Raw genomic sequence first — 10,508 nt, 5'->3', positions numbered from 1 at the left:
CGGCGCTTCTTCCTACGGAAACGAGGCGGAGTCAACGAGATGCGTGCTGTGAAGCCGGCCGGCCGGGACCCGAAGCCCGGCCGGGAAGCGCGGGTAGGCGCCATCTTAACTAAGGGCAGAACACCCGCCCTTGGGCCAGCAAGGCTAAGTAAAGACCGCCTGGCGGCCATATTTTGTGAGGGCAGTCCAGCCGAGGCCGGGGAAGGCTCCATCTTTGTTGAGGGCTAAAGCTGGCCGCGGTCCGTTAGTTTAAGCGGGAGTTGGGGATCTGGCCACTTACGGACCCTGAGAGTTCATAAATTGCTCTGTGCTTTCCAGGATAATGACCACGAACCTTACAGTCTGTTCTTCCAAAAGACTTGCTTCCTCCTTGACTTGAAATTCATCAGATAATCCTGTGCTGTCTCCCTTTAGAAAAATCCTACCTGTAGAAACCCAACTTAAGCAGTAATTTGCACACTTAATTTGAAACAAGCTCATTCCTATGAGCCTAGTGGTCAGCAACACTTACTCTCCAGACTCTCGTAGTGATCTTTTATTACCTTGAGGGCTCAAGTGCACTTAACAAAATAAACTGAGGCCGGGAGAGACAAAATGACTCTCCCAAAGTCACGCACAGGAAACCTATGAACTTCAGCCAGGTCCAGGGCGCCAGCCATCCGCGTCTGGACTCTGCAAAATCCCGCTGCCTTTCCTGAAGCACAGAGTCTTCACCAAACCTCTCGATAATTGGGGCAGAGCTTGGCCAGAGAACCCAACCTTTGTCTCCCCATCTCGAGGTTGCTCTACCTTCCTGCACAGGCTGTCAGAAGAGTCCTGGATGAAAACAACTTGAAAAGATGGGTAAGTGGGTTGATGGTGACTTTTCCTCTAATCATGTACAAGTCCACCCTCAGTCTCAGCTTTTCATTCTCCAATTTAAGTGTTACTTTCCAAAAGAGGCCTTCTCTAATCCTGTAACCTAAATCAAGCCCTTTCGTGTTTTTCCTCTGTGGCACTTAACCACATTTTGCAAGTATAGACTTCTGTGTGTGTGTGTGCGTATGTTCAGTGGTTTTTTTTGTTTGGGGGTGGGTTTTTTTTGGTTGTTTGTTTTTAATGTAGTCCTCTTGGAAGCTCCATGAGAACAGAGACTGTATTCTGAATTGTTTACTGTTATATCCCCATCACATCTCACAGTGCCTGCCACCCAACAGGTGTTTAAAAATATATGATGAATGATTAAATCAATCTGGAAAATGGGGCTAAAACCTATTCCTCAAGGATGTGAGGATGACCTGAGATGCCTATAATAGCTCAGTCAAATGGTTATCCATATTCACACTCTCTCTCCCCCCTCTGTGTGTGTGTGTGTTCCTGTGTTCGTGAAGCCTATAAAACTTGCCCCTGTGCCTGTCCCTCTTCCTTTTCCAGATCTTCAGCCACCTCCAGAATCAGCAATAAAATAACACCCTGAAAGACAGAGTGGGCAGGAACCATTTGGCTCCCGAGAAGGCGCAGTGCTTGAAGCCCCGGAGCCAACAGTTCTTGACAGTGCTAACTTCAACCAGTGAGATGAGTGTGTCCCAAAGCAAGGAAGCTGCTTCTGCCACTGACTCTCTGTGATCTTTGGCCAACCACTCCTCTTCTCTGGGCCTCAGTTGCTACACCTGTAAAATAAGAGGGTTGGACTGGATGGATGTCTCAGGACCTGACAGCTCTGAAGGCTATTTCTTGGTGTTTTTTTCAATGCTCCTGATGCACAACCAACCCTATTCTGGTGAGGGGGGCTGAGTTACAAATCATCACTTCTCAAAAATGAAGGAACTAACTTTCCATCCAGCAGATGAAACTCTTGAGAAAGGAAACAAGGAAGAGGACTTACCGTGACCTTCTGGAGTTAGGTCTACTATTACCCCCATGTCACTTACAGATGAGAATACTGAGGCCAAAAGAGGTAAAAAAAAATAATAACTTTCTCAAGGTCTCACAGCTGGTAAGTGGCAGAGCTGGGATTTGAGCTCAGGTCTCTCTGAACTCCAAGGCACTAATTGTCTCAGGCAGTCTGTCTTCCCTGCTTGTTTCTTTCTCCCCACTTTAGAATTTAGGGTTAAGAGGTGAGATCTACATCCAGACAACAGTATTTCATGGGTGTGTCAGCAGACTCCTTGGGCAACTGCTTCAAGGTGGCCATGAGGGGAATCTTAGTGAGGACAGTCTAATGGCGGGCCTGGGAGTCTAGGCACCTGAATTCTGACTCTGAGAGTCCTCTCACATCCTGTGACCTGCAGCCTCTTCTTGCTTCTCCTTGGTTTTCCCATGTGTAAAGCAGGGCAGACAATGCCGAGCTCACACAGTTGCATTATCTAATTAGACACTTTGGAAACTATAAAGAAATAAGAGCCTGTGAGGCATTCTTCTTATGATTAATCCATTGCCCCTTTCAAAAAGTTGGATCCTGTGCTAAACCCTTTAGTGACCCTGGGAACTGAAAATAGAATCAATCATACAAAGGATAGGCTATTTGGGAAGTTGTTTTTCCTGTTTTGATGGTCAGGGACAAAGCCCTCTGCCCCATCTCTGTCTTACCACTGCCTTTCTTTCTGCCAAGCCTAGAGGTGACGTCACTATCACCAGCTGTCTGGGCTATCTGGCGCCATCTCTTTGACAGCAGCCACCCAGCCACAAAGCTGGCATTATTATTTCCTTAGGCAAGGTCATATCCAATGGCTGTGAGGAAGTAGCTTGCAGCCAGATGTTTCTCATTAGGGTACAACTCTCCTGAAGTTTTAGCAGCTCAAGCATCTCATCAAGACACTTGGCCTGCCATCACTAGCAGCAAGAATACCTCTTTGTAGGATAAATACATACATATTGCTACTTTGCATTATTTTATACTATCCTCACAGCTCTGTGAAGTAGATTGGAATTATTGCCCTGCTCTACAGATGAGGAAACTAAGGCTCATAGAGAGGAGAGGTTTGCCAAAGGCCGCCTTTTCCCTTTCTTTCTTTTTTGACTTTTCATTTACAAATAACTGCAGACAGAAAAAAAAAACAGTTGCAAAAAATTCCCTGTATTGCCGTCACCCAGCATCATAAAATATTAACACCTTACATAGCCATAGCACAACTGCTAAGGTCTGCACAACTACAGACCTTATTGGAATTTAATCAGTTTCCCCATTAGTGCCCCTTTCCTGGCCCACTGCGTTTAGTTGTCCTGTCTCCTTACTGTCTGCTAATCTGTGACAGGTCCTTTGTCTTTGTCTCTTTCTTTCATGATATTGGCCTTTATAGAAGTTCTTGCCAGTTTTTTGATGGAATGTTTCTTAATTTGTGTTCATGTGGTGTTTCCTTATGAATACATTGAGATTATGCTCTTTTGGCAAGAATAACACAAAAGTGATGCTGTGCCTTTCTCAGGTTATCAGGACACAGATGATGTTAAGATGTCTCCTTAATGGGTGATGTTAACTCTAATCTCTTGATGAAGGTGTTATCTGCCAAGATTCTTCCTGATAAAATTACTATTTTCCTATAATTAATAAGAGTCTTGGGGGTGACAGTTGAGACTATGTAAATATCTTGTCTTTAATCAAACTTTCACCCACTAATTTTCTCATCTATTGATAATTCTTACCCAAAACAATTACTACAGTGGTATTTCCCAGCTGGTGATTTCCTATTTTTATCATGCCTTCTATATTTATTCTAATATAGTTGGAATACTAATGTGAGGAGGAGGTTTCACTTCTCCCCCATTTATTCAGTTGTTTATTTAAATCCACATGAACTTGTGGATATTTTCTTTATTTCATGGGTTATAATCTATTACTATCACTATTTCTTATGTTATACATTTGCCCTAGAGTTGGCCAAGTCGCCCTCTGAATACATAGATGTGTCAAGATTCAAACCCAGGCCTGCCTGGTCTCAAGGTCAGCACTTCTAGCACACCACCCCGCCCCCTTGCTCTGAAGAACTCTTCCCAGCAGGCCTTGCCCAATGCCCAGTGAGTGCCCACAGTCTCCTCCACAGCATGCTGGGTACTAAGCCAGTGCTGCCTTCTAGGCCCAACATCTAGCCCCAGGCTATGCACCTAATAGGTGCTCAAGGCCAGTTTGTCAAATTAACTCAAAGCCCTGACTTTTCTCAAGATGGGAAGAGGAGTGAGAAACGCCCCCTATTAAAGGGAACAACATGTGTATTACTGGGCTAGACAGGGTGACTCGCATCAACATGATGTCATCTTACACCTGCCAGTTTAACCTTCTGGGCTTACTTTCTTATCTGTAAACTCACTGGACTGCAACATAGATGCCCCCTGGTCACTGACATTTCATGAATAACTGATATGACTCTTTCTATGTGCCATGCATTGTGTTAGGACTTGACATTCCATCCTCACAATAACCCTATAAAACAGGGACCAAGTTTGCTCCACTTTACAGTTGACAAAACGGAGGCTCAGAGAGGCAGGGATTTGCCTGGCCACACAGCAGCTAAGTGGTAGAGCTGGGCGTCGAACCCGGATTTCAATTCAGTGCCCATGTTCTTCATCACTATGCCATAGTGCCTTTCACTGAGTCACTGCTATCCTGCCTTCAATGAACTCATTAAAATGCACGTAAGTAGTTATAAATCAAAATAAAACCTCTTAAGTACTTTATTGTCATAAGAAAAAATAACAGTAAGACTCTAGGGGCACACAGAGGAGAAACTGAGTCAGTCTGATTGAGGGGTTGGGGAAAGGTGTTTTACAGACAAGATCGGTGTCCTGCAAAAGCAGGATAGAAACCTGTACGCACCAGGTGGGCACCAGCGCCTCATTTTCTAAGGCCAGCAGAAGTAAAATAAAATCACTGTTCAATGTAACACTATTTACAAAGCCCGTGTCACATTCTTCATCCCTCCATGGTCTCTCACAACTCAGAGACAAGTTCCTTCATGGGTGAGGAAATTGAAGCTCAAGAGGAATGAACCAATTTTCCCAAAGTCATACAGCAATTTAGTGACAGAGAATAAAATGTGGGCCTCAATTCCCTAATCCCCCAAATCTGGCAATTCTGAACTTTTTAAAACTTACAGAAGGCCTGGATACGTTCCAAATCAAGATCTCCCTGCCTGGCCCTGGTCGGGGAGCTCAACTAGTTGGGGTATCACCCTGATACTCTAAGGTTGCGGGGTCAATATCTGGTCAGGGCACATACAAGAATCAACCAAAGAATGCATAAATAAGTGGAACAACAAATCTATCATCTATCTTTCTATCTATCTATCTATCTATCTATCTCTATCTCTCTCTCTCTCTCCTCATCAGCAAAGATAGAAAATGATCTCATTGCCTGAACTGATCATCCACAGTACCACGTCCGGATCCCCATGCATCTAAACACGGAGGCTGAATATGAGAGAGTTAATTCATTGGGGAAACTCTCCAAGGTGTCAGGAAGAGGTTTTCAGCACCCTTCCCAGCTGCACATTTGAATATCTAAACCAACAGTAGCTGTAGGCAAAGGGTAATTGAATTAATCAACTCTCTGGACCTTTTGCAGGTTAAAAAAAGCACTGAAGTCTTGATTATGACTTGCAGGAGAGGGTAGTAAACTTGCCTTTCGTCAGTTCCTAGGGAAGGGCCGCAAGGAAGTGGCAGCAGCACCTACTTCCCCAAACAGATGGATGTAAGGCTCTTTGCCTTTGCACGTGCCTTCCCCTCTGTGTGGCACGCCACCAGCGCTCTGGGCAGGTTGTGCCCTGCATGAGAGCGCCCAGCCAAAGGATGGGTGGAGGCTGAAATCCAGTCCATGCTCTGCTTCCCAAGCTGAGTCTGTTCCAAAGAAGGGGAATATTTTTCTAACTCACCCAAAGGAACTCTGTGCTAGTGGTTCTTATAGACGATAAAAATAGCTTTCCTTCCCCCCTTCTCCGTAACTCCCAGAGTTCCCCCAACCATGGTTTCAGAGAAAATTCTGGGACCCTGTCTGGAGAGCTGCCCAACTCCTGGACTTCCAGAACACCCTGGGCTTATCTCTTTTATTGCACTCACCCAGCTCTCTAATTGTTAACTCGACTGTCTCCGCTATTGGACTATGAGCTTCTTGAGAGCGGGACTTTTAAATCAATTTCATTGAGATATAATTTACATATAGTACAATGCATCCATTTTAAGTATACATTCTGATGAGTTTGGGTAAATATATATATCCATGTAAACACCACCACAGTCAAAATATAGAATAGTGGTCTCCAAAAGAACCTTCCAGGACGATGGAAATATTCTAAATCTGCACTATGCAATAGAGTTGAACCCTGGAGATATAATTGAGGAACTGAACTTTTTAAATTTTATCTTCATTAAATTTAAATAGCCATATGAGGATAGTGTCTACTGTATCAGCACAGATACAAAACATGCCCATCACCCCAAAAGTTCCCTTGTGACCCGGTCCCAGTCCATCTCCCTTCTGCCTCAGGAAACCACCGATCTACTTTCGGTCATTGAAGACCGGTCTTTTCTAGAGTCGCACATACCTGGAATCATACAGTAGGTGCTCTTTGGTGTCTGGCTTCTTTTGAGAGCAGGGACTTTTCATTCTGTATCCTAGGCACTCTATTATAGTGCCTGGCAGATAGTAGGTGTTTAATAAATGTTGGTGAAAGAATGAACTAATCCATCTTAATCAGAATTAATGATCCTATCCCAAACACTCTTTTCTCCCCACCTAAAAGAATACAAGAGGAAAAAGCCCCTCACACAGAACATTTAAGTCAATCTCTTGGATGTACCCACAGAAAACCTGAGACCTCGATGGGTTCAGTGGCCTGTCCCAGTTTACTGTAACAGTAAGTGTGTAAATGTGTAAGAGCACAGATTACAACCCAAATGTACAGGCCTCTGCTCGCCGCACTTCACAGTACGGTGGGCCCCCTTGTCCTCAGGCAGTTCGTTCAAGACCCCCAGGGGATGCCTGAAACCAGAGATAGTACCAAACTCTCTATATACTATTTTTTCTATACGTACATATATATCTAATGTATGCACAGTAAGAGATTAACCACAATAGTAATAGAACATAACAATTACAGGAGTGGGCAAAAGAAGGTTTACAGTTGTGATACAAATAAATGATATAATAATAATACAAGAATAAACTTTTTCACATACAACTGTAAACTGGCATTTGCCAACTCCCTGTATGACAAAATACTGTAATAGAAGATGTGAATATTCCCTCTCTCTGCCTCTTTCTCTTACAGCTGAGGTGGATACTAAGTGACTAATGGGCAGAAACATACAGCAAGGACATGCTGGACAAGGGCTAATTCACACCTGGGGTGGGACAGAGCAGCATGGGATGCGATTTCATCACTACTCAGAACAGCATAGCATTTAAAACTTATGAATCATTTATTTCTGGAATATTCCATTTAATGTTTTCACACTACAGCTGACCACAGGTAACTGAAACCACAGATAAGGGGGCACTGCTATGCCCACTCCCCAACGCCTCCCCCCAGGCAAACATGGCGACTCTCGTGACGCCCGTGGGGCCACAGGAATGCCCACCAGATGCCATGCTGCCTCCCTTAGCCTCCTGTGGGTGCCATACGGCCTCAGACCGCCCCTGAAAACACCAAAACAGCAGTAGTTTAACTCAGAAATGTATCTCATTTCATTCCAAATGTACCTAAAACTTAGGAGTAGCCACATTCCAATACTTATGAGAAAACGGGCCACCTGGTACCTGAGCCAATTCCCCACTCACTGTACTTTTCTGACGCTCTTATTGAAGATCTCTTAAATAAAAGGCAGAGTGGAAAGGAATTATCCCTCATGTACATATGGCATGTGCTGGGGTGCTTCACATGTAAGATTTCCTTTAACCTCAGTGCAACCCTAAGGGGTGGCACTGTGATTCCTTTACAGGGAAAGACAGTGGCATTAAAAGCCGTCATTAACTTGCGCAAGGTCTTGTGGTTGTAAAGCCTGCGCTGGAATCCGTATCCCTGTTTCCAAAGCTGATGCTCTCTGTACTGCAAGCTATTGTTTCTTAGAACTCAGCCAAAGAAGTTTTCTTTCTGTTTCTCCAGGATGCATCCTGTAATTAGATAGTAATAGCTAAGTGACCTGTGTTGTTGGTTGCTGGGAAACTTAGCTCAATTAATTAGGTGCCACTTGCTAATGTAACCGTTAGACCAGGGTTGCTGGTGTACTTCTGCCTCCAGTTTGGTATACTTAACTGACACTTTAACCCTTAATTAAATAGTTTAATGATCTATTTTAATACAACAAGGTGAGGTACAGATTAAGTCAGTGAAGTTAATTCTGTACACAGGACCACTACCTGACAACATTGCTGCCTTCTCATTTTTACTACAGGAAATTCAAAACGTCATGCTGCCAAACTCTGACCCTCGCTACAGAACTCAAAGGCCTCTCCATTCCACACGATTCCTTTGGGGATTAATGGCCCATTGGAGTCTATACAATTTGCTTAATTACCCCAAAATAATTATCTCAACTAAACAGAATCTTAATAGACAACCATTAATGTCTTTATCCTTGTCTGGAAGAATCTCATCTCTTGGTAAAAAATAGCTTCTTAAAATGAAGCTGGATAATCCCCTAGCTATGGTGACAAAAGATAACAATGGCTCATTTAGAAAATGTTCGGGGGGGAAATTGTAAAGCTGAAGTATAGCCTGTTGGTTCTGAAGCTACTGAAAATAAAGGCAGGAAGGGGAAGGCGCCAAAAGTATCCACATAGCAGACTAAGTGGCTTCCTACCCAGTCAGCACATGCCACAGAGTTTGAGCCTGTGCAGTCCAGTCTGGGCGCGATCTCTCTGCACTGAAGGAATGAGCTCCATCAGCACCATTCCACAGAAGGAAAGTTCGTGCTGTTTGTTCCTGGCATCGCTCAAAAACATCCCTACTTACAAGTGACTTTGGTGCTGCCCAGAATAACAGTGTATTTGTTTTTTGTGTTAGGATTGCTCTAATACACAGCCTACAAACTGCAGTACATGTCTTTGCCACATTCACCAGTGAAAAACTACAATACAGCAGGTTCAATCACTCATTCATTCCAAAATATGTATTGAGCTCTTTTTGGTACTGGGGCCTGTGCTTGGCCCTGGGATGAAAAGATGAAGACAGCCCCAGCCCTCAAACTGAACGGAGATAACTTAACAGTAGAGAGTCTCTCCTCCTCCTCCTTCTTCCTCGTCTTTTCTTCATCATGATCATCTTTATCATGAGTGACTGTTGGATAATGTTTTTTTCCTGCATATACTGAGGTGATTATCATATGATTTTTCTTTTTCAGTCTGTGTGAATTACATTGGTTTTCAAATATTACACCAATATTACATTCATGGGATAAACCCCAGATGGTCATGAAGTACTATCTTTTTAATATGTTGTTGTATTTAATTAGCTTAATTTTCTAATATGCCCTGCTGTTGTTGGGTGACTGCTCTATGTCAAGCAGGTCAAGCTGGTGGTAACGTTGTTCAAGTGTTGTATATCCTTACTGCTTTTCTGTCTCCTCATTCTGTACGTTACTGAGAGCGGGTTGCAATCTCCAGCTATAATTGTGGATTTGCCTATTTCTCTTTTCAGTACTAACAATTTTGCTTCATGTATTTTGCAGCTCTTACTATTAAGTGCATGAACATTCATGATTGCTATATCCTCCTGATGAATTTATTTTTTACCATTATGAAATAAATTTAGTGGGTTTGTTTTGTTTATTTAGTATAGATATCACCAAGTTATGGTATTTCCTTCCAAACATTTTCTATATTTTCCAACATAGTTGAAATCATTTTTAATCCACCAGTTTATATCATATTAAAATTTTTCACTATGATATGTCATATATATACCAAAGCATATGTGTATGTATAAACACAGAGAGTTTTTTAAAAAATACAATGGCCCTGGCCAGGTGGCTCAGTGGGTTGGAGCATCATCTCTGCACCAGAAGGTTGTGGGTTCCATCCCCGGTCAGGGCACACGTGGGAGGCAACCAATCAATGTTTCTCCCTCAGGTCGATGTTTCTCTCACACATTCCTCAGTAAGATAAGTATTGATACCTTTGGAATCATCTGTGCATCACCCTCTTCCTTCCAGAAAGTTATCTTTGCTTTTGTATCAGTCATTCCCTTATTTTTCTTTAGTTTCCCCACATATGTATATGCTTTTAAATAACATATTCCATTTCCCATTTTTGACCATTACATAAAAGCAATTATATTGTATACATTATGTTTTTGAGATTCACCTGTATTGATGTAGACAGTTGTAATTCATTCATTTTTTGACTACTGCATAAAGTTATGTTCAAAGGATATGGATAGACCATAACTTGTACATTCTTCGCCTGACAGACAGTTGGGGTGTTTCCAATTATTATTTTGCTGTAACAAATGATGCTTCAGTGAAGAATTTGAAACGTGGGTCCTGGTGTACACACGTAAGAGTTTCTCCAAACTATTGATATATACTAGAAGTAGGATTGC

Source organism: Desmodus rotundus, chromosome 1 (genome assembly GCF_022682495.2).
Source record: "Desmodus rotundus isolate HL8 chromosome 1, HLdesRot8A.1, whole genome shotgun sequence".
Lineage (NCBI taxonomy): Eukaryota > Metazoa > Chordata > Mammalia > Chiroptera > Phyllostomidae > Desmodus > Desmodus rotundus.
This window is presented reverse-complemented; position numbering follows the sequence as displayed.